The following is a 23,952-nucleotide window of genomic DNA, read 5'->3' as shown; positions in this document are numbered from 1 at the left end:
CTGCATGGTTGTGGGGGTTGAGTGCAGAGGGTAAGGGTGGTAGGTATCAGGGCTGGTTGGTGAAAGAACAGGTGTTGGAGGCAGCTGGTGGTGGTAAGAAACTGAATGCTGGGGAAAGGCGGTTTGAGCTGACATTGGGGCACAAGGAAAAAGCTTTGGGACAGGGGCTGTGGGGCAGCACGGGACTGCTCTGCCTGCATGGCTAAGATTGCCTTGAGACAGTCCGCTTGGCTCGACAGGATCTCTAGCAGCTGGTTTGTGCTTTTCTTCTTTGCCACAGCGTTTCTACGCCAATGTCTCTGGCGGATCATGCTTTCCTTCTCTCGCCACTCCTTCAGTTCCTTTCTCTCTGCAGCAGAGTGCTGAAGAACAGTCTTCAGCATCTCCTCTTTGCTCTTTCGGGATTTCTTCTCAAATTTTGTAGCCTCTGTGCTGTGGAACATCTGCCCACTCCAGGAGTCAAGGTCACTGTAGAAATGAAACATTTAACAGGGGCAGCATTGTATCCACTATCTCCAGACATGAATTGTTACACTGAGGGAGTTTGCACTTTAACATTCTTTTCCCACACGCATAACACGACAGAAGCCACGAAATGGTGAGTGAGGGGTGCTTATAGAAGGAGAAGTGGGGCTTGATTGATAGAGGGGGGCTGGTTGCTTCGGGTAATCTGGAGTGATAGAGGGGTTGAGTGAAGATGCAGCTGCAGGGGTGATCTTCACTATCTACCTATCTCTTCACTAAAGAGTCTCCCAACATTTTTCACAGGAGTTAATCCTGCAAGATATCTCCCTGCTGCGAGTCACTAGGGGACAGCGGGAGGCTCTTTTACAGCAATGTGGATTCCGCCCGGGACCCTACGCGGCTTCCCTGTGTTCAGAAATGATCCCCCCCCACTCGCGGAACAGTGGCGCGGACGCGTCAGCGTGACTGGGACAAGAAACACAGTGGCTCTCCCTATAAACCTGCGCAGGCATATTGCCCACGCTCTGGCTGAAACTTTTGCTGAGATAAAACTGAAGCAGATTACCGCGACGTGATAGACCACATCAACGGGCTATTCCACATCTAGAGGCTGGCATGCATGCAGCCATAACCCCCCTTCCTCTCCAGAAACATTTCCACCCAGAAAATAAAAGCCGCTTACCGTTAACCCGCTCCTCTGCTTGTCGTTCTGCAACTGCTGGCTGCTGCGATTGGGTACTTTCCTCCTGGCTTGAGAAGAGATCCTGGCTGCATGCCCACTCTGGGGTGTCTTCCCCCATCCCAGTAGCTTCACTCGTGGTTTCCTCCTCCGCCTCCTCCTCCGCCGCCGCCTCCGCCTCCTCCTCCTGTCCCCCAGCCTGCTCAGAAGTGTCCATCGTTATCCTGGGATTGGCAGTGGGGTCACCCCCAAGTATCTCGTCCATCTCCCTGTAAAAACGGCAGGTCGTGGGGGCAGATCCGGATCGGCGATTACACTCGCGGGCTTTGTAATAGGCACTCCGCAGCTCCTTAACTTTCACCCTGCATTGCAGTGCGTCCCGATCATGGCCCCTATCCAGCAAGGACCTTGATATCTGCTCAAAGATATCGTAATTCCTACGGCCGGAGCGCAGCTGTGCCTGCACTGATTCCTCCCCCCAAGCACTGATGAGGTCCAACAGCTCGCCATTGCTCCATGCTGGGGCTCGTTTGCCACGTGGAGGCATGGTCACCTGGAAAGATTAACTGATTGCACTCCACACCTGGCTGCAGCAAACAGGAAGGAGATTTTTAAAATTCCCGGGGCATTTAAAGGGCTGGTCACCTGAGGCAAGAGCAGTAGAGTGCAAACTGATGAGCAGAGTGGCTGAACAGGAATTCTGGGATAGCTCCTTATTCCCTGGAGGACAGGTAAAGCGCTGGTGAGTGTCCACACCTGCTGAGCAGCGCTGGATCCACCAGCGCTGCACTCCTTATACCCCTGCCGGGATGGGTTTTCAGCCAGCGCTGCAACCAGGGAGTTGCAGCGCTGGTTGTGCCCTGCAAGTGTGGACGGGGTGTAATTGCAGCGCTGGAAAGCCTCCACCAGCGCTGCAACTTGTAAGTGTAGCCAAGCCCTGAAATTCAAGATCTGATGGTTAGTTTGAAAATCAGGGCTCTTGGGTCCTATTCCCAACTCTGCCACTGACTGGCTGTGTGACCTAAGACAAGTCAATTCTCCTTTCTCAGCCTTAGCTTCTCCCTCTTTCAAGTAGGGATAATAATGATCCGCTCCTAACTACGTCACGGTGGGTCGAGGATGGGGATCCATTGGAGAGCGTCACTAGGAGTAGTGCATAATATGAGGTGTTCTATCACGTTTACTCCGATCAGATTATGACATAATAGAATAGCTGGAATAGTCTATTTGATTTGTATTTTTTTTTGTTTTGAAATTGTTAAGAGCAGCAACTACTTAGCTCAGACTGAAGTATCTTATCTCATGTTTGTGATCTAAGTGTCTCCTCTTTGTGTGCGACGAGACAATTTAACACACTCTGACAAACAGGAGATGCTTTTGTTTTGCAACAAAATATTTTTGCTAAGAACTTTCATCCCACTTGTTTTGATTTTGAGAAACAAACTGGTTTAGTCTGAAGGGATTTTCTGACAGAAATGGTTTCAATGAAATTTCCCCACCATCTCGATTCCTGGGCTCTATCCCTGCCTCTGGGGGGTTTTGCTGTTTGTTAGAACAGGAGTCAGGACTGGTGGCTTCTCTCTCTGGCTCTGCCACTGCCTTGCTGTGTAGGCCCTTGGGTAGGTCACTTCCCTTCTCTGTACCTCAGACTCCTCCCCATCTGTCCAATGGAAACAGGGACAATTCTCGAACTCTGGGCGGTCGTGAGCCTGAGTGAGATAAGGGGCGTTAAAGCCCTCTGTGAAGGAGAAAGGGGAGTTTCTCGGTGTTTAGCACCAAGGAATTCTAAAGTTTGCTAAAATGTCTAGTCTGTGGAAACAAGAAATGGTCAGAGCCAAACTTTTTAACCATTGCGTTTTTTAAAGCCCATTCAGGGATGTGAGTCCCTGTCTCTTAGGTACCTGGGGTTCTTTGCCAGCAGGAGAGAAGAGGTTCCTGCCTCTGTTTTTGTGGCCTTAACAAACCAGGCGTTGTGCCCCAGTTCTCGTCTGAGATCCCTGAAAAAGAACATCTTCCCATCCTTGAACAAGACAGGACCTATCTTTAAAGGGGAACAAAGAGACCCCTGGGACTTACAGACTAGCTAGCCTCACTTCCACAGCTGGAGAGATCCTGGAATACATTCTTAAACAATCACTTTGTCAGCAGCACCTACAGGATACTTTGGTTCTTAGGACTAGTGAGCATGGATTTGTCAAGAACAAATCATTCCAAACCAATCCGCTTTCCTTCTTCGGCAGGGTTCCGGGCCTAGTGGAGGTGGGTGAACAGTAGATGGGATCGATCTCGGTGTTACTAAGGCTTTTGACACAGTCCCGTAGGACATTCTCACAAGCAAACGAGGGAAATGCGGTCTAGATGCAATCAGTGTCATGTGGACGCAGAGCTGGTTGAAAGCCCAGACTCCAAGCGCCCTTCTCCATGTCTGGCTGTCCAACGGAGAGGGTGCACCTAGTGGGTCCGGCAGGGATCGGTCCGGGGTCCGGTACTAGTCAATATTTTCATGAATGATTTGGAAGATGGAGTGGAGAGCATGCTGCTAAAATGTGCAACTGACACCAAGCACTTTGGAGCACAGGACTGGAATTCAAAACACCCTTAACAAATTGGAGACTTGGTCTTCTTGAGCCAAACTCCATGGCTGGGCCCCTCTCTCTAGACTGGGCTGAAGTGAAACCCCAGAGCCAAACCCTCCCCCTCCTGGGCCGTGCGCTCCGCCCTGGAATGGTCAGATGCTGCTTAGCGCTGTCAGAGCAGCTTTGGCTGGGGGATTCTCCCAGCACTTTCCACTAGCGGGAAGAAGAAGGAGGAGGAGGAGGGGGGGGAGGAAGGGAAAAGCCAGGCAGAGCAGACAGGGTGGGGGAGGGTCACAGTGGAGGGGGGGGCACTGCGGGGGCAGGTTGGGGGCGGGGTTGAAGGCCTCTGCCCTGTGCACCCCCCCCCCCACCGGCCCGGCTCCCACGTGGGATTCGAATCCCAACGGCCGCAGCGCGCGGGGGCGGGTAGCGAAGCCTCGGGGCGAGGGAACCGGGGCCTCCCCCCACGCGCCGAGTCTCTGTCCCGCGCTCTCTCCGCCAATCAGGGAGCGGGGAGGGGCGGGGCGAAGTGACGAGTTACGGCCCCTCCTCCAATAGAGGCCGCGTGTGTGAAAGGGAGAACTACGCTTCCCAGAGTGCACTGGGAGGGGGCGCGTTGTCTGAGCAACTGTCCGTCACTTCCGCTCTGAGACGAGCCAGGAACTACAACTCCCAGCCTGCCCCGGGGCGCCTCCGTCCTCCCCAGCCCAGGTGAGGGCGGGTCCCTGGGTCAACCTGACACCTCCCCCCAGCGCAACTCCTCATCCCCGCCCCGCCCCCAGAGAGCCCCGGCCCCGCCCCCCTCCGGCTCCTGACCAGAACTCGGGTGTCCCAGCGCCCCCCCTGCTTCTCCCTTGGCCTCCTCTCTCCCGACTCAGGGGCAGGGGGGGCTGTTGGATGGAGCCATATGGGAATACGGGGGAGGGGCAGGGCTGGGAGCCAGGACTCCTGGGTTCTCCCCCAGCTCTGGGAGGGGAGTGGGGTGAGGAGAGTAGAGTGGGGGAGGGGCTGGGGTGCCTGCTGCCCTCGGGGTGACCAGCAGAGCCCCCCCCCTGCAGATTGTTACCCCAACCATGCACTTGGGGTGCTGGTGCCTGGAGCCGCCCCTGGTTCCAGCCCCTCTGCCCAGGCAGCTCCCCCAGCCTGACACACACACCCAGCCCATGCACCCGCCCCACCCCAGGGCTCCTCAGCCCAGAGGGGAGCCCCCCGGCTGAGTGGGGAATCAGAGCCCCCCCCCCGAAATTACCCTGGGACCAGCATGATCTGCCTCCGCCCTGCCCTGCTCCGCATGTATTCGGAGTGAGGCAGTTTCCCTGTCCCAACGTGTGTCCTGCCATGTGTCTCTTCTCGTCCCCAGTTCCCTCCAAACCAGCCCATTTCCACTGCACCCCGGGCTGGGTCTCTGCCAACCCCCCTTCTCCCCTCCTGCCCCCAATAGCTCCCTGACCCTACGGGTCTATAGGGCTGGATCCCTCCCTCCCCCCTTCTCCCCTCATTTCCTGCCTCTGGGGGTCTAAGGAGATGGGTGTCTCCTCTGCCATCCCCTCTCCTACCCCCCCATATCCTGCTGCCTCTAGGGGTCTATGGGGCTGGGTCTCTCCCCCCTCCATCTCCTCCCCTGCCCGCAATATCCCTCTGGGGCTCTGTGGGGCTGGGGCTCTCTCCCTGCCCCTGTGCTCCCCCTGCACACGATGTCCTGGGAGTGACTCAGTTTCCCTGGACCAACATTTCACACACCCCACCCCCACCCGACATGTCTCCCTCCACCCCACCCCATTTCTCCTGCACCCCAGGGTGGGTCTCTGCCAATCCCCCTTCTCCCATCCTGTCCCCAATATCTCCCTGCCCATAGGGGTCTATGGGGGGTGGGTCTCTCCCTCCCCCCTTCTCCCCCCATCCCCTCCTCCCTTCCCGCAATATCTCCCTGCCCCTGCAGGTCTATGGGGCTGGGTCTCTCCGCCCCATCCCCTCATCCCTTCCCCCAATGTCTCCCTGCCCCAGTCTGTCTATGGGGCTGGGTCTCTCCCTGAAGCCCCGCCCCCAGCGCGGGGCTCACAGACAATCCCCGCCCGGCGGCTGTGACATGCGCTGGGGCTGTGACGTGCGCTGACGTGTTCACTCCCCGCAGGCGACTCATTCCCTTGAGACCGAAACGACAGAAGGTGTCACGTGTCCATGGGCGGGGCTATGCAGATGAGCAGTGTCTGGCGGCAGGACGGGGAGCAGCGAGAGGAACCGAAGGAGCCCGGCGGAGAGAATTCTCTGCGTGTGGACAGAATCCGGTGTGGGGAGTTCGTGCTGTGGGTGCCTGCGCCGGAGTCACTTCGGGGCAGTGATTGCTACTGAGCTGCATAGTGACCAAAGGGGTGTGAATGGGGAGTGGTGCCTGGCGGGGAGCAGCTCATGGTGAAAAGAAAGCAGCAGATCCTGTCCTAGCGGTGGTTTGTGGGGCTGGGTGGGGTTTCTTTGCAACCATGAGTGGGATTGTTGTGGGTGCAACTAGACCCCCCTTCTCTGGTGGGGCGGGGCTTCTACTGTCTGCCTTGGGGAGGGGGAGGTCCATGATGTCACAGCCCATGGGGGAGGGGAGTTTGAATCAAGTTTCTGAAGTGGGAGAGCAACTTCCCGGCTCCACTCACTCTCCACTAGGGGCTGGGCTGGGATCTCTAGGGAGGGAAGCACAAGAAAAAACAGTCTCCCCTGTGGAACCCAGGAGTCCTGGCTCCCAGTCCCCCTGCTCTAGACCCCCTCCACTCCCAGGACCAGGGGTAGAACCCAGGGGTCCTGGTGCCCAGCCCCCTCCCTGCTCTGACCACTCAACCCCACTCCCCTCCCAGGGTGGTGCAGGGGTCACTGGGTCTGTGTCCCAGCTCTGCTAAGGGCCGTGACTGATTTTCCCAAAGTGCTTCCTTTTGAATCCAGCACATCTGCCCCCCCCCCCTGCCCGGTCGCTGCCCACCACCGTGTGGGGGCACCAGCACTGTGCCGGGTCGTGATGGGAAATTGTCCAAGCTGGCCCAGGAGAGACGTGTGTGTCCCTGCTGCCCCCTGCTGGTGGGGCTGAGCCCCACTCTGTGTGTGTGTGTGTTGGCGGCTTTGCAGAATTTTGTATCCTGCAGCAAGTGACACACACACATATTGACGCACAAAGACACTCACACAATCCCAAGAACACTCACACACAACACACCCAGAGGGACATGCTAGCCCAACCCCCAAAGAGAGAAACAATCACACCTCCAGCCACACACACCAGAATATGCACAATCATGCTCAGAGACACAACTGCACGCAGTTCACTCTCACTGCTCCCAACACAAGGACCTTCTGCCCCATGCAGCCTGCGCCGAGGCCTGTGGAACTCACTGTCACTGGAGTCCCCCCAAGCACACATCCTCTCCCCCTCGTGCTGGATCATCTGCTTGGCCCCCTGCCCCCTCTCGGGGTGCGCTGTGCGGCGTGGCTGGGGACTGTGCAATGGCCCAGCACCAGGCAACACAGAACGGACACCACACGCCCTGCCCCTCCTCACCTGAGCTGCTCTCCAGGTGCATCGGAGCCCAGCACCCAGCACCTTGGCACTCCTGCCCCACAGGGGGTGAGCTGCAGCCCCCGCCACACTCCGCAGAGGGGAGAAGGGTCAGGCCAGCCAGCCCTTGTAAGATGGGGAAATCACCACCGGGGTCGACGGTATGGGGGCTGTGACATATAGAGAAACGGTTGTTGCGCAGAAAGAGGGCAGCAGAGCACACACACAGCTACCCATGAGAACGGACCTTTCCAGGAGACCAATAGACATTGCCATGGCGACAGAGGGGGCTGGGCTCCCAGGGTCTGACCCGGGCTGAGACTGGTTCTGACCTAGAGGGGTCTCTCCAGCAGTGGGCAGCGTGACCCACACACAAACCCACCAGAAGTGCCTTTCTTAGCGGGTCTCCCAGGCCATCCCCCACCCTGCCCCGGGGTGGGTAACAAAGGGGCAGTACGGGACTCTGGGCCATGTCACAACTCGGCCCCAGCCCCTCGCTCCCACATGCTGGCGAGTTGGGTAACTGCTGAGGGATTGCACGAGAGAGTCAGAGCCAGGGAGAGAACCCAGGAGTCCTGGCTGCCCCCCGGGACACACTCTAACCACTGGACCACACTCCCCTCCCAGCGCTGGAGATAGAACCCAGGAATTCTGACCACCAACCTCCCTCCCCCACTCTGACCACCAGACCCCACACTCCCCTTTTAGATTTTAGTCCCGCTGCCTCTTCTATCCACCCACCCCACCTGTCCATCCCTTTGCTGCAGGTTTCTGGGGTGTCACCCCTGCTCTGCGCTCCCCCAGTGCAGCCCAAGGCCTTTCCTCCCCCCAGCCACACATCCTCTCCCCCTCGTGCTGGATCATCTGCTTGGCCCCCTGCCCCCTCTCGGGGCGCGCTGTGCGGCGTGGCTGGGGATTGTGCAATGGCCCAGCACCAGGCAACACAGAACGGACACCACATGCCCTGCCCTGCCTCACCTGAGCTGCTCTCCAGGTGCATCGGAAGCACCCAGCACCTTGGCACTGCTGCCCCACAGGGGTGAGCTGCATCCCCGCCACACTCCGCAGAGGAGAAGGGTCAGGCCAGCCAGCCTTTGTAAGATGGGGAAATCACCACCGGGGTCGACGGTATGGGGGCTGTGACATATAGAGAAACGGTTGTTGCGCAGAAAGAGGGCAGCAGAGCACACACACACACACACACACACACACACACTTGCAAACATGCACAAACACATGCATGAATCCAGCCACACAAACACACACATACTTGCTAATATACACAAACACCCGCACAAATCCAGCCAACATCAACACAACTGCTAACAGATGCAAACACATGCACAAATCCAGCCACATGAACACACACACTTGCACAGCCACAAACACAACCCCCACAGCTGTAATAACACCCCCCCCCCCACAAAACCCTTACAGAAAACCACACATATACAAATACATGCAGAAATCAATCCACACACACACCCCCATTCTGTGCACACACCTTGGGTCACTGCAACACTGAATACTTCAATTGGATGGGGGGCCCAGCACCATGGCTATTCCCTGCCCCCCAGGGCTCTCAGGGGGTGGATTGGGGGGCACAGGGGGCACAATCCAGTGCCAGCCAAGGGGGGCGGGGTTAGAGGTGGAGATGAGGCCATGGTTTGTGCACCACTCCGTTCCTGGCACAGTCTCCTTTTAGGATTTGCATTTCTTGGTAGTTTTCACCTCATCACCACTTCCTGCCCAGCTCCCTCCTGCTGTGCAAGATGGTTTGGGGGGGGGAAGGGGGGATGGGAAGAACCCAGGAATCCTGGCTCCAGCCCCACCTGTGCTAAGCTACGAGACTCCACTCTAACCCCAGCGCTGGGACTGGAACCCAGGAGTCCTGACACCCATCTTCCTTTCCTCTAACCACTAGACCCCACTCCCCCCCTTTTGGGGAGCCAGGACTCCTGGGTTCTGGCCCCAACTCTGGGAGCAGAGTGGGGTCTAGTGGTTAGAGCAGGAGGAGCCAGGACTCCTGGGTTTTGCTCTCAGTGCTGCTGTGTGACACTGGGTCTGTTTCTCCTCCCACTTTTTGGGTATGGAGCCTGTAAACTCTCTGGGGCATGGCATGTATCTTGCTGTGTCTGGGCAGCGCCTGGCCCAACGGGGGCCTTGATTCTGCCTTGTCAACGGCAGCGCAGAAAGCCCTAGTGCCAAAAGAAGATGTGGGGGGGGAAGCTTTGCAAAAATCGGTCACACCAATAGGAAACCAGCCCAAGCAGTTTGTGACTTCACTTCCCAAAATTAGACACACACACACACACACACACACACACACAGAGCCCTGCTCAAACCGCCCCCTTTGCCAGTGCACCACCTCACCTCGTCCAGGCAGGTCTAGGCGGGAAGCTCCATGTGGGAGCGGTGATGGACGGCACCATCAAGGTAGGTTCTGGAGATGGTCCTCCAGGTATGGGCGTCTCGGCTCCAACTGGCACTGGGCTCACGCTGGGCTGCGTTCAGTTCCTCTCTCTGGTGTGCGTCCCGGCTCCACAAACGCCCCCGCCCCCTGCTCTTTCCTTCTGGTACTAAAAATATCCTCTTCCTTCGCCCCAGAGAGACACACCCACGGTGCTGCTCAGCACACGGCTTCCCCCCACCTTCCCCCATTCCCAGGAGCGTGCAGGAAGGGGGTCAGGATTGGGGAGAGCCCGTGTCCCGAGGGGAGGGTATGGGAGGGCTTGCCTCCTCCTCAGAGCATGGGGGTGCCAATAGGCACCTATGGATGGTCCCCCCAAGCAGGGCCAGGACTGAAATGGGAGGCCTGTGCCCCCAACATGGAGAATCGGGTGCAACCTTACTTAACGGGTCAGTCTGTCCTTTCTCTGACTCTCCCATTCCAGCTTCAGCTAGCGCTTGGTTCATTTGTTCTTTTCATTCCGTTCCTTCTCTAGCTTGTATGTTCTTGCTTTCTTTTTCCCCCTCTACCTTTCATGCTGTTCCTTTCTTTCCTCCTTTTTCTAATTTTTTTTCTCTCCCTTTATTTCTTTCTCTGCCTTTCACGTTCTTTTCGCTCTCTCTCGCTCTCTCTCGCTGGTTATTTTTTTCACTTGCTCTTTTTCCTCTCTCCTTCCAAGCCAAGTGGGTTCTCCTCACACACAGATTTTGACAGGTTTTCCTCCTGATCAGCAAGTGGATTAAGCACGTCTTCAGTGGGGGTTTGCCATGCCAGGAGCAGGCTGGCTGGGTGTCTTTGTGGCCGTCTGGTGGCCACACACATCATGGTCCTCTCCTCCTCTGGCCCTGCCCTCAGTTGCTCTGTAGCTTTTAAGCCTTCCCTTGGAGCTGTCAGCACCAGCCGCCTCTGCTCTAGGTGCCCAGAGGAGGAGAGGTGTTGCTGGGTCACTTTTACAGATGGCCCCTTCCCTGGTACTGCCCTTGCTCAGCTGCGCAGAGGAGCTTCCATCCCCAATCCCTGCCTGTCACTGCCCAGCAGCCCTCTGGCACCATTCCTGCCTCACTCTCTTCCTGCCATGTTGGGAAAGACAGCTCCCATCTCGCCTTGTTAAAGGTCAGGTGGGCCAACTAGGGGCAGAAGCCCCTTCTATGTTTTCCTACTGCAGAGCCCAAGCTCAGGAACTCACCTTGGGTGCAGGCACTGCTGTGCTCCCAGAAAACAAGGCACCACTGCACAAAGACCAAAGAAAGGGCCTGCCAAAGCCTGGGATTGAACCAGGGACCTTTACATCTTCAGTCTAACGCTTGCCCAACTGAGCTACTTCAGCAGCTGCATGAAAGCATTTTGGCCTGTTGCTTCTCTGTCGGGGATGTTTTTGTCAGCAGTTGCACACAAAAAGGACAGGAAAACGAACGGCTGCTCCACACCCCCACCGGAGGAACCCGGCGCCCTTAGCTGTGGGGAGTAAGAAGTGGCTGTTGGCTGACAGGGCCTGTCCCCGAGGAGCTGGAACAGCAGCTGCCGCCTCCCCCTCGGCTCCAGGCTGTGGGAAATGCTCATTGCCTGGCTGCATGGGCGGCTGCTGCTCCGTGCTCTGGAGAGCGTCTGTATTGCTCTGTCAACTCTCCATCTTCACTGAGCCAGTCTGGTAAGGTCCCAAGTGCCCCCTCCGGCCTGGCAGCTGAGAGTCTGTGCAGACATCAGCCCCCCTGCCAGCCCCACAGGCAGCAGCAGCAGCGCCAGCCCCCCAGCACCACAGGGGCACTCAATGCACTTCCTGTGGGGAAATGGCTCCTTGGCATCCAGCTGCTAGAGTGAGAGCCAGGAGAGAGCAGTGTCTGGCTCACCGTGGGGGAGAGAAGAGACCTGGTGAGTGCGGATCTCCCTCAGCCTCCCCCGCAAGGCTGGTCACTTCTATTGTCACTGTGATAGTCAGTGCTTCCCTTCAGGGCCGGCCCTAGAGGGGTGCAGGGCCCAGGACAAATCCCCCCTTTTCTGCCCTGCCCCCACTCCACCCCTTCCCCCAAGCCTCCACCCCTGTCCCATCTCTTCCAGTCCTGCACCTTCCTGCCCCATTCCTCTCCCTGCTCCTCCCCCTCCCCGCCCAGCGCCTCCTGCACCCCACTGAACAGCTGGTCACTGGCAAGTGGGAGGCGCTGAAGGGGAAGAGAAAGAGCTTGTCAGCAAGGCTTCAGGCACTGAGAGTTTGCCTGACCCCTCAGGGACACAGTGTGAGGGGGTGTCCCAGGGATCTCTATGAAAGGAGCAGAACAGGATTTCCTTGGGGTGGGGAGAGGGTGAGAGTGTCTCAGGGGGTTGTACAGAGGTATTGCCCCGGTGAGAGACTGGCTAAAACACAGACCTCGCTGTGAGCAGGATTTGAACCTGCGCAGGGGAACCCTATTGGATTTCAACTCCAACGCCTTAACCACTCGGCCATCACAACTGTGAGCACAAAACTGCCCCAATGCCAGAGAAACTGGTAAAGAATCACAATGCCCAGGTGTGAAGTTATCTAACTACAGAATTCCCACCACAAACCTGGCTCCCAAAGCACAGGGGGGGATTGGGGGTTTGTTCTCTTTGCTTAGCCATGTGCAGTCGCTCATGCTCCAATACGTCTGTTAGTCTATAAGGTGCCACAGGACTCTTTGCTGCTTTTACAGATCCAGACTAACACGGCCCCTCTGATACTCCTAGTGACACTCTCCGATGGATCCCCATCCTCCACCCACCGTGAGGTAGGTAGGAGCGGATCATTATTATCCCTACTTGAAAGAGGGAGAAGCTAAGGCTGAGAAAGGAGAATTAACTTGTCTTAGGTCACACACTCAGCCAGTGGCAGAGTTGGGAATAGGACCCAAGACCCCTGATTTTCAAACTAACCATCAGACCTTGAATTTCACACATTGAATGACCTGAGTAAAGTGCTCTCGGATGAGCTCCAGACCAACAACAGTGCACAGTAATTATTCAGCAAGTATTTGAGGAGAACTGCAATGTTAGAGAGAATCATGAACTGCTCAGAGACCATTAATGCAGAGAAGCAGCAAAATTTGTCAAACGTATGACTGGTTCTGACTTATTTCCTTGGTCTTAAAGAGAACAAGGACCTGAGTCTCCTCCTGTCAATAACCCCTGCTCAGCCAATCAGGGTAGAGACTGAGGACAGGAAGCTGAGGGTTCTCACCAGAGAGCCCAAAGGATGGCCCAGGTCACTGATGGGGATCACTGCCCGAGCACTATTTCAGCCCCACATTTTTGGGTGGACCTCCCACAGTGGGAGCTGCAGAGCACTCCCCTGCAACACACATACACACACACACACACACCGCTCCTGGTGTTGGGAGGAACAGATGAAAGGACAAAAGAAGCAAGAGACAAAGAGAAAGGAGGAAGGGATGGATGGAGGAAAGGTGAAACAAAAGGATAAACCCTAATGACCACAGTGATTCTATGGGACAAAATCCCAGGTGCGAAATAAAATTCTGCCTCCTTAAGTTCGTGTTTTCATTGCCTAGAATTCAACTGTCACCAGATGGATCAGACTGAACAGGTTTCAAACCTCGAGGAGGCTCTTACCTTCTAAACTGGGACGTCTGTTTTCTAGTAAAATCACTCAAAGGAAGGAGAAAACTCGAAAGAGGTTCCTCCTGGCGCTCACGTCCGTGAACCCGAATACTCTCTGTCCTCAAAGAGACCTGGAGAAGGAGACTTGCTGAAGCAAAGCCACAGGGTCTCTGAGGTTTCCCTGGCCCCTCGCCCTGTCCTGCCTGGCTGATGTCAGCATCTCTCTGTGAGGTCACCACCTCCCCACCACCTTTGACCAATAGTCTGAGGTCCTGCAAAAGGCCTTTGTGATGTCACTGCCACACCCCTCCCTTGCTGGGCTAATGTCCTGCCCCTGGCCAGGCACTTTGGAGGTTTGAGCTACTCCCTGTGGATCACCCCACTCAAGGAGCGTTCGTTCTAGGCAGCAAGCCGGCTAGACAGGAAAACATCAGACGCTGCTCCCAATGCTACACTCAGTTTTTCAGAAATTAGTTGACTTTATGGCCAGAAGAGACCATTAGAGCATCTAATCTGACCCCCTGCATATCACAGGCCTCCTGTATGACACAAGAGCTACTTTGGGGCAAACACATTCCAGAAAGGCATCTAGTCTTCATTAAATGACATCAGGAGATGGCAAATCCACCACTTTCCTTGGTAGCTTGTTCCTGTGGTGAATCATCCTCGCTGTTGAATATTTGCATCTTATTTGTAATATGAATTTGTCTTTTTTCACCGTCCAGCCACTGGGTCTTGTTATGCCTTTCTCTGCTAGATTCAAGAGCCCTTTCATATCCAATCTTTTGTCTCCATTAAGGCCCTTCAACACTTCAATGAAGTCACCTTTCAATCTTCTTTTGATAAGCTAAACAGGTTGAGCTTGTTCAATAGCTCACTAGAAGGCATTTTTCTCCAGGCCTCAGAACATTTATTGGCTCTGTTGGTGTCACTAGGCCTAAGTAAACCAAAGTTGTGACTGCAGGCCTGAGTGAACCAGAGGTCTTCCATGCTGTGAACTTTAACCAGCCCAAGGCTATGGCTACACTTAAACTTCAAAGCGCTGCGCGGCAGCGCTGAAGCGCTAGTGTAGTCAAGCGCCAGCGCTGGGAGAAAACTCTCCCAGCGCTGTCCGTACTCCACCTCCCTGTGGGGAATAACGGACAGCGCTGGGAGCGCAGCTCCCAGTGCTGGGGCTTTGACTACACTGGCGCTTTGTAGCGCCGCAATTTGCAGCGCTGCAGAGGGTGTGTTTTCACACCCTGCTGCAGCGCTGCAAATTTGTAAGTGTAGCCAAGCCCTAAGATGCTAACAGACAGCAAGCAAAATGTGTAACTGTCAGCTGTCTCAGCTTGCAAATGCAGGAGTTTAAAACAGCAGAAGCGGCGGGGAGGAGGGGGAGAGGGGGGAGGAAAATCTGTATGCGTTTGTGCTGTGAAGGCCATAGATAAGCATGCGAATGAGAACTTTTCTAACACGCTGAAATGTAATGTTTAAAGTAACTGCTGTTGGGAAGGGAGGGGGAAAACCAAACAAAAGGCTTACACAAACAAGTGGGGTATAAATGCTGGGACCCTGCCTGCGCACGGGTGTGCAGGATTTGAGAATGCTTTTTCTCCCTGGCACCTTATTTGGGCTCAAATAAAACTGGTTTTGCTTCTCCACCCTGGTGTGTCAATTAGTGCTACGCACACCGGGCAATGAACCCTGCTGTTGCTCCGCCTCAGGCTCTTTGAGCTGGCAACAGCTCTTTGGTTATCAGACTCCTGAACTGCAGCTGGATGTGACTCTTGTTCTTCTGCACAGCACAGCTCCTGGAGAAGAGGGATCTGCAAATGTATATTCATATGATACCTTTGTTTAATTGATGAAAACATAAATTGACACTTTGAGGACTGAAACTGATTTCAGCTGATAGACAGCTTTGCTAGGTATTTATGCATTTGGACAGTGAAATGTTGAGTGTTTACATCCATATCAAGCACCCCTGTACAGTGGAGCTCCTGAACAGAATGGAGAATGAAAATGAACATGTTTTCCTTTTTTTAAAAAAAAGAAAGAAGGTTATAAGAAAACACTGGGGGTTGAATCAAGGACCACTTGATCTGCAATCAAGCACTTTACCACTCAGCTATACTCCCATGATGGCAAAAGCATGGACTCATGATCTCCAGGACTTTAAAGGACAGACCCTCCTTCATCGAGGTCCTTTGCCATTCCCAGGCTACAGATGGTTTTAAAAATGAGGTTTGATTAAACTTGTTAAATGTGGTAAACACCACAGCTTGCACACCCACTGATATAGCTTCTCCCACTGACATAGCTGCCATCTCTTGGGGAAGTGGATTAACTACACCCACAGGAAAACTCTCTCCCTTTAGCATAGAGCAGTGGTTCTCAAACTGTGAGTCAGGACCCCAAAGTGGGTCATAACCCTGTTTTAATGGGGTCACCAGGGCTGGCATTAGACTTCTTGGCGCCTGGGCCTGAAGCCAAAAGTCTGAGCCCCACCACCCAGGGCTGAATCCCTCAAGCTCTGGTTTTGCCCTCCCCCAACTGGATAAGAGGGCACAGTGTGAAATGTTTGGGGACCACTGGTTTAGGGTGATGTTCTCAATCACTTCTATGAAGTCCAATAAAAGCTATTCCTCACCCACCTACCCGTCCATCAGGACCGACTAGGTATGTTCTGCTGCCCTTCACTCATGCAGGAAGGATAATAACATTTCATTCCACTCAATCCTAAAGTGATTTGTAACCTGCCACCAGCCAAAACTGGTCATTTTTGGGAAAGTGGCCCCATCATGCTGCATATCTAGGCAGAGTAGGTGTGTCTGTGCAAACACGGTCTGTTCCTGAAGTCTTTCCCCCAGCTCCTCACTAGATGTGAGGAGGGAGCTCATTCAGCCCTTGCTTCCACTTAGTATTTAAAAATGCCTTATTGCCCCTGTCTCTGCCGGCCTTAGATTTCTCCTCCTGTCCTTTTCTTTACAGTTCTGATGAGGTGGCCGAGTGGTTAAGGTGATGGACTGCTAATCCATTGTGCTCTGCATGCGTGGGTTCAAATCCCATCCTCATCGGATGCATTCAGTCTTCACCCATCCTTTATAGACAACCATCTCCCCCTTTGGTACAATGACCGATCAAACAATGGTACTTCTTGTAAACAGAAACTCAGAACTCCCTTACTTTAAATAAAATGTCTAAATCCCAGATTTCTAAAAAAAAAAAAAAAATTATCTAGTTCTGTATTTCTTAGTTTTTATCTCAAAAGGGAACATCCTCCTCATCTCCCTCAACCACCCTGGCACCTCCCCAAATTATTAAAATATCCTCAACCCGAGCAAGCCCAGAGCAGTGAACCAGAGCTAGTGTCTAGACCAAGCTGTTCTGAAAGAGGCAACTCAAACATTTTCTCCCTGCTTCCCTTGGCAAGGTCTGACTGAGAAAACAAAATTCCCCAGACTGAAAATTTTCTGCTGAAACACCCATACTAGTCTGTTTGGGGACGTTGATTTGAATCTATTATTATTATTCTCTTCTGAATCAGTTCAGTTCAGTCTTTGTCCTCCAGGTGTGTTTGCAGCTGCTGAGTTGTGGGGGAGAGAGGCCAAGTCATGATGCCTCTTCCCCCCTTTCATAGTTTCTTCCAACTTGCTAGGAAGCTCCTTTGCTACGATGTGAGTCAAGCAGTGTCCATTGTCGCTGTGCTATCTCGGAGAAGTCTGCATTGTACACGGTTCCTGGGATAGTCCTTGGGAGTGTGGATCCCTTCAATGGACCAGCAGCGAGTCTGGCTCCTCCCTTGTCACACCTGAAAGGCTGGTGGGGGCATTTCCCAACCTCATAACATATCTCAGTAACACACACAGAGCAAAACTTCATAACTTCCCAACCAATGCGAGCACACACAATCCAACACGATATTAATGTTCAACAGATCAAGACTTTTGAAATGACACCTCACCAGGCAGACTTTGTACAAACCATCTCATCATTATATGAGAGTGGTGAATATGGGGCTTGCAGGTGCTGCTTTGAGCACAGCGTGCCACACCTGGGCTTCCATTGCAGTGGAGACGTACCCTTAGAGTCCATCTCTCCTGGGATAAAGATGGCAGCAGGGCTGGCCTGGGTCATCTGACTTGGGCTCCTGGAGCTAAAGCTGAGGGGCTAAAAACTGTGGTGCAGATATTTGTGTTCACACTGAAGCCTGGGCTCAGAAACCCTCACCCCTCATGGGGCCTCAGAGACTGGGCTCAAGCCCATATGTCTGCACTGTAATTTTATAGAGGTTGGGAGGGAGTTTAGCAAGTGGAAATGGTAAAACCACATTGAGGGGACTGGGCCACTGACCTATCAGCTCTTAACACCCAAACTTTCAGTAACTCTATTATCAGTGCCTGTGAGTGTAATTTAAGCCATAGGTCCATCTAGCTCTGAATCTTGTCTTCTGACAGTAGCCAATACCAGGTGTCCCAAAAGCCACTCCTCAAGGTACCAGTGGGAGTTGAACCCAGAATCTTTTGTTTACAGGACAGGTGCTTTAATCAGCTAAGCTATGACACCTGTGGTTATTTAAGCCATTGTGTCTGCCCACACCTGAATCTCTGCCAATCCCCACTGGGCCCTGACAAGCTTTGCTCATGTTTGGATTCTGTAAAGCAGAGGAGTAGGTGAAGTTTTGGTCCCAAGGTGTGTGTGTGATTCTTTAGACAGGTCTACACTACAAAATTAGGTTGGAGTAATTACATTACTTAGGCTGACAATGCAGTTATATTAACCTAATTCCAGTGTAAATAGCAGCTCAGCTGTCAGAACTTTCTGGAGCTATGAAAGGGGAGGTACCCAACCTCTGTAACAGGAATGCAAGGCAGGTGATTTCACGGCAGGCATGGTGGGATACTGGTGGAGGCCAGTTATGGTGATATAATGACCAGCAGCATTTACACTGACAATTTGTCACTTTGAGTTTGCTGCAAAACCTCTAGACCTCTTGTCAAGGTGGTTTTATTTTGTCACCAAAAGAGGAAGTTTTGTCACCAGACATGGCATTGCAGTGTGTGCACCAGCCACAAGCTGCTGACCGAGGAGCATTGTGTGTTTTCACATACCTGAGCAATATAATGATGCTGAAATACCTTTGTAGTGCAGACCTGGCCAAAGATATATATATATATATATATATATATATATATATATATATATATATATATATATATACACACACACACACACACACACACACACACACACACACACACACACACACACACACACACACACACACACACACACACACACACACAGAGAGAGAGCTTGCAAGGAAAACCTCACCTGCTCCTCTGCTTTGCAGAATCCAGACACAAGCAAAGTTTGTCAGTCCCCAGTGGGGATGGCAGGGAGTCCGCTGTGGGCAGACACGGTAGTTTAGCTACAGGCAGGCACCATGGCTTAGCTGCCTAAAGTGCCTGTCTTGTAAACAGGAAATCCTGGGTTCAACTCCCAGTGGTGACTTGTTGTGTAACTCTTGGAGCACCTGGTATTGGCTACTGTCAGAGGACAAAACACAGAGCTAGATGGGCCTTTGGTCCAGCCCAGTATGGCTGTTTAGATTATACTCACAAGCACTGATAACAGAATTACTGAAAGTTTGGGAGTTAAGAGCTGATAGGTCAGTGGTCCAGCTTCTCACAGATGACCCCCCTCCCTCTGGGACAGGGGCAGGTCTGGGCTCTCACAGCAAATGCTCATTGTGGCTGCCAGAATCTGTGAGCAGCTCATTTAGTTTCCACTGACGGTTGCGTCCTGCTTCGTGCACCGCGTGTGAGAAAGAAAATCCTAAACCGCCCTTTGAAATAACGAATGCAGCAGGACGTGTTATTGTCCCTGCCCCAAAGCAGACAGACCAATGGAGAACTGCCATTGAGTCCAGGGTAATACTCCACTGCCATTTTACCTTTTTTGCTTGCTAAACTCCCTCCCAACCTCGTGGGGTCCCAGAGCCCAGTATTGAGCTTGATCTGAGATGTCTACGGTGCAAATTTACCACCCCACGGCCCTAGCCTGGGAGCCTGCACTGGCACACGACAGCCGTAGGTGTTTCATTGCAGTGTGGACATAGCCTAGCATTATGTCTACACTGCCATTAACACACCCAAGTCACTATTCTCAAGCCCTGGGTCAGTTGATTCAGGCTTGTGGGGCTTGTGCTGCAGGGTTATAAAATTACAGTGTAGACACTTGGGCTGAGCCCAGCCTCCGAGACCCCATGAGGGTGAGGTCTCTGAGCCTGGGCTCCAGTCTGAGCTCCAGGATCCCAAATCAGCTCATCCAGGCCAACCGGGCCAGTGGGATTTTCTCACAGTCTAGATGCCCTCTCAGGGTATGTCTACACTGCAATGTAAGCCCAGGGTTAGCAGAAGTCATGTCAGCAGCCCCAACACATAAACGTAAACCATGAGGAAAGACCCACCCCCAGATAAGCTGGGCAGTGTCCTTCTCCCTACGGTTCATAAGTCCAGCAAACAAAAGTCCTTTAACATGAGCCATCCCCTCTCTGCACCCCACTCACAGCTGTTGTCCTTAGTCAGTGCAAGCCCAGAGGTGCCTCTGTAGAGTTCACCTGCCATCCTGGGTGGAAAAGGGGGGAAATAAGAAGGCTCCATACTCACTATGTTGTCTAGGGACTCACTCATCTCTTCACAACCACCCTGTCCTAATGTTGGTCTGACACCTCAATTTTAGTATTGAGACCCAGAGCTTGGCCCACTTGGCTTTGGAACCCCTGTCCCTTGCCTAGCAAGTGCTATTGAATTGAGGGTGAGTCCCTCAATCAGGGTCTGCCAAGCACAGTTGTGCTGCCCTCGATTCACACAACAAGGATAACAACCCTTTATTTCTCCTGCCCCTGTAACATGGAGACTGGGAATCCAACACCAGCCACAAGTGATCATTTCGGCAAGCAACCCAACAGATTTCCAACATATTGTAAAATCCACATGCAGACTCCTACACGAAACCTTGCAAGAAAATCTTCCTGAGGGTCTGAAGCACCTGCTGCTGGAGGAAGGAGGGAGCTGTGGGTTGGGATTGAGGAGCAGCGTGAGGAGAAGGGGCCTGTGGGTTGGGATTGAGGGCACTGGGAATAGCAGGGGCCTGTGGGTTGGGATTGAGGGGCACTGGGAATAGGAGGGGGCTGTGGGTTGGGACAGAGGAGAAGGGTGAAGAGGAGCAGGCTCTGGTTGGGAGTGAGGAGCAGTGAGCATAGGAGGGACTGAGGGCTGGGATTGAGGGCACTGGGAAAGAGGGGACATGGGTTTAGGCTGAAGAGCATCTTCATTTGGGGATCCAGCAGGACAGGGAAGGCAGCAGGTGATTCTAATTCCTTAGGGATATTCAGTTGTGTTTATATATGTGTGTGTGTGTGCGCGCAGGGAAGGAACATGCTCTATGCCCAGAGACCTTTATTCCTCCAGGCTGCAAGGACAGAGGGGCTGTCAGGAAGTTGCCCTTCAAACCCACACACAAAAAGGCCCTTCTGAGGAAAGGGAAAATCCTGAAGAGAAAAAGTAACAAAGAGGACATGAGAAAAACAGTTTAAGATCTTGGGGAGTAGTTTATCACATGACCAGAGACTTGAACTGTGGACCCTCAGATTAAAAGTCTGATGCGCTACCAACTGAGCAAGAAACCAAACAAGTTGGTGTAGAGGAGAAACTAATCAAGAAAACAAGAGTGGGAAACAATAGGGGAAACCTGCTGCTCTCTCTGGCCCGGTCAATACTACGATTTTATATCAAATTTAGCAGCGTTAAATCACATTAACCCTGCACCCGTCCACACAATGAAGCCCTTTATATCGATATAAAGGGCTCTTAATACCAGTATCTGTACTCCTCCCCAACGAGGGGAGTAGCACTGAAATCGGTATTGCTATTTCGGATTAGGGTTAGTGTGGCCGCAATTCAATGGTATTGGCCTCTGGGGGCTATCCCACAGTGCACCATTGTGACCGCTCTGGACAGCAATCTGAACTTGGATGCACTGGCCAGGTTGACAGGAAAAGCCTCATGAACTTTTGAATTTCATTTCCTGTTTGCCCAGCGTGGGCGCCGATCAGCACAGGTGACCATGCAGTCCCAGAATCCAAAAAGAGCTCCAGCATGGACCGTATGGGAGATACTGAAGCTGATCTCTGTATGGGGAGATGAATCTGTTCTATCAGAACTCCGTTCCAAAAGACAAAATGCCAAAGCATTTGAAAAAATCTCCAAGGCCATGATAGACAGAGGCCACAACAGGGACTCGACACAGTGCTGAAACTTAAGAGCTGAGAGCTGAGACAAGCGTACCAGAAAGCCAAAGAATGAAATGGATGCTCATGGAGGGAGGGGCAACTGACGTCTGTAGCTATCCCACAGTTCCTGCACTCTCCGAAAACCATTTGAATTATTGGCTGAGTTCCCAAAGCCTAAAGGGTCAAAAATATTGTCGCAGGTGGTTCAGGGTATATGTTGTCCCCCTCCCTCCCCATGAAAGCAAAGGGAAAAAAATCATTTCTTGCCTTTTTTTCCAATGTCGCTGTATGTCTACTGGATGGTGCTGGCAGATATGGTGCTGCAGCACTACACAGCAGTGTCCCCTTCCCTTCTCTAGATGGTATGGTAGGGCTGATATCCCTCATCGTTGTCCCATGAGTGCTCCTGGCAGGTCTTGGTGAGGTCAGTTGGGGGTGCCTGGGCAAAAATGGGAATGATTCTCAGGTAATTCTCTTCTTTAAGCTTTGTCTAATGGAGATTCAGTCCTGCCTGGAATATCATAGCAGCTGGAGGCTTCTCTCCCCTCCCCACTTTGAACTCTACTTGCAGAGGCAATAAAGTCAGTGTTGTTTCAAATTCCTGCATTCTTTATTACTTCATCACACAAATGGGGGGATAACTGCCACGGTAGCCCAGGAGGGTGGGGAGGAGGAAGCAATGGATGGGGTTGTTGCAGGGGCACCCCCTAGAATGGCATGCAGCCCATCATTTCTGCAGGATGTCTGGGGCTCTGAGCTGGAATGACCGTTTGTCTCTCTGGTTCTTTAGGAGGCTTGCCTGATAGTCTAGGCAGGACTGACTCTCCCTTCAGACAAAACTTAAAGAAGAGAATGACCTGGGGAGTCATTCCCATTTTTGTCCATATACTCCTGGCCAACCTCACCTAGGCTGGCCAGGAGCATCAAGACAGCAGCAGACAGTACAGTATAACTGGTAACTATCATTGTAAACTTGCAAAGCAGCAGATGGTACAGTATGGCTGGTAACCATCTTTGTTAACTTGCAAAAAGCAAGGGAATGCTGCTGTGTAGTGTTACAGTACCGCGTCTGTCAGCACCATCCAGTAGACATAAAGTGACGGTGACAAAAGGCTGAACGGGTTCCATGATTGCTGTGCTATGGTGTCTGCTCAGGCAATCCAGGGAAAAGGGCGCAAAATGATTGTCTGCCGTTGATTTCACAGAGGGAGGATTGACTGATGACATTTACTCAGAATCACCCGCGATGCTGTTTTTGCCCCATCATGCACTGGTATCTCAACCCAGAATTCCAATGGGTGGGGGAGACTGTGGGAACTGTGGGATAGCTACCCACAGTGCAATGCTCCAGAAATCGATGCTAACCTCGGTACATGGACCCACACCACCGAATTAATGTGCTTAGTGTGGCCGCGTGCACTTGACTTTATATAATATGTTTCCAAAAACCGGTTTCTGTAAAATCGGAATAATCCCATAGTGTAGACATACCCTGAGACAGCTTTAGAACCCTCTACCCACTATACGGCCAAGAGACAGCTACTCTCAGATCCTGTGTGGATTGTCTGATGTGCTTGGGGCCAAGAGCAAACTGTGTACCCCCTGCCAGAGCAGGAGAAGTAAAAATAGGGGCTTCCCAAAAAATGGGACAGGAAGAAGAGAGAAGTGGAGAGGCAAATGGAAAAGGAAAAGAACATGCAGACACAGGACCCTACCTAAATACTGAAATAGATTACAAGAAAAAAAAGAGAGAGCAGCATAAAGAAATCTTTAAACTCTTTCAGTAAGTACTGAACTAGAAACTTCTAAAACACCATTTTCACACTACCTTTACTTTTTTTAAAGAGAACTGAAGAAAAGCTTTAAACAAGTTCAGATAATACAAAAAAAAGCCAAAACATTTATTTTTAAACTTGTTTTATAAGGACTAACTACTCAGTCTGTGCTCTTTTCCTCTCAGCTTCCCAAAAGGAAAACAAGAACACTCATCAATAGCAGACAGCAGATACATTAAAGCAATACTATCCACTCACTTCATGCTCAGAAAAGAACACTTTAACTCATTCTCGTGGTTAGCGAGATCATACACTTTCAACCACACTTCTCTAGTTACAAACTATAGAAATGATCCCTGAAAGTACAGTCTTAACAAAACTGTCCTCGGCTACACATCCAGGCTAATATGCACAAGCTTTCTTCCCACGGTGAATGTTTTCATACAATGGGTTTCACCCCCAGCGAATTAAAGAACAAAAATCTAAAACCAGGTCCCCATTTCATTAAAGCACAATTGAGACAGCTTTAGCACACTGGCCATTAGAAGATGTTTATGTCGCTATTTACAGAAACACACCTCCTGATTAGCATGTGGAGCTCCTAGCAACTAATCAAACCCTCTTGCTT

At 52.4% G+C, this 23,952-nt stretch overlaps 3 non-coding genes across 3 annotated transcripts; 1 reads left to right on the top strand and 2 right to left on the bottom strand.

Annotated features, from left to right (window-relative positions):
• Positions 1-12,065: 12,065 nt before the first annotated feature.
• TRNAS-UGA lies at positions 12,066-12,147 on the bottom strand. The gene has a single exon. It is a non-coding gene; the product is annotated as a tRNA-Ser (tRNA).
• Positions 12,148-16,248: 4,101 nt separating this feature from the next.
• On the top strand, positions 16,249-16,330 carry TRNAS-GCU. The gene has a single exon. It is a non-coding gene; the product is annotated as a tRNA-Ser (tRNA).
• Positions 16,331-23,479: 7,149 nt separating this feature from the next.
• Positions 23,480-23,696, bottom strand: LOC120385246. The gene has a single exon (XR_005589370.1). It is a non-coding gene; the product is annotated as a small nucleolar RNA U3 (small nucleolar RNA).
• Between the last annotated feature and the right edge of the window lie 256 nt (positions 23,697-23,952).

This window comes from Mauremys reevesii, linkage group 17, assembly GCF_016161935.1.
Source record: "Mauremys reevesii isolate NIE-2019 linkage group 17, ASM1616193v1, whole genome shotgun sequence".
NCBI lineage: Eukaryota > Metazoa > Chordata > Testudines > Geoemydidae > Mauremys > Mauremys reevesii.
Note: the sequence above shows the minus strand (reverse complement) of the source record. Positions and strands in the feature narration are given on the sequence as shown.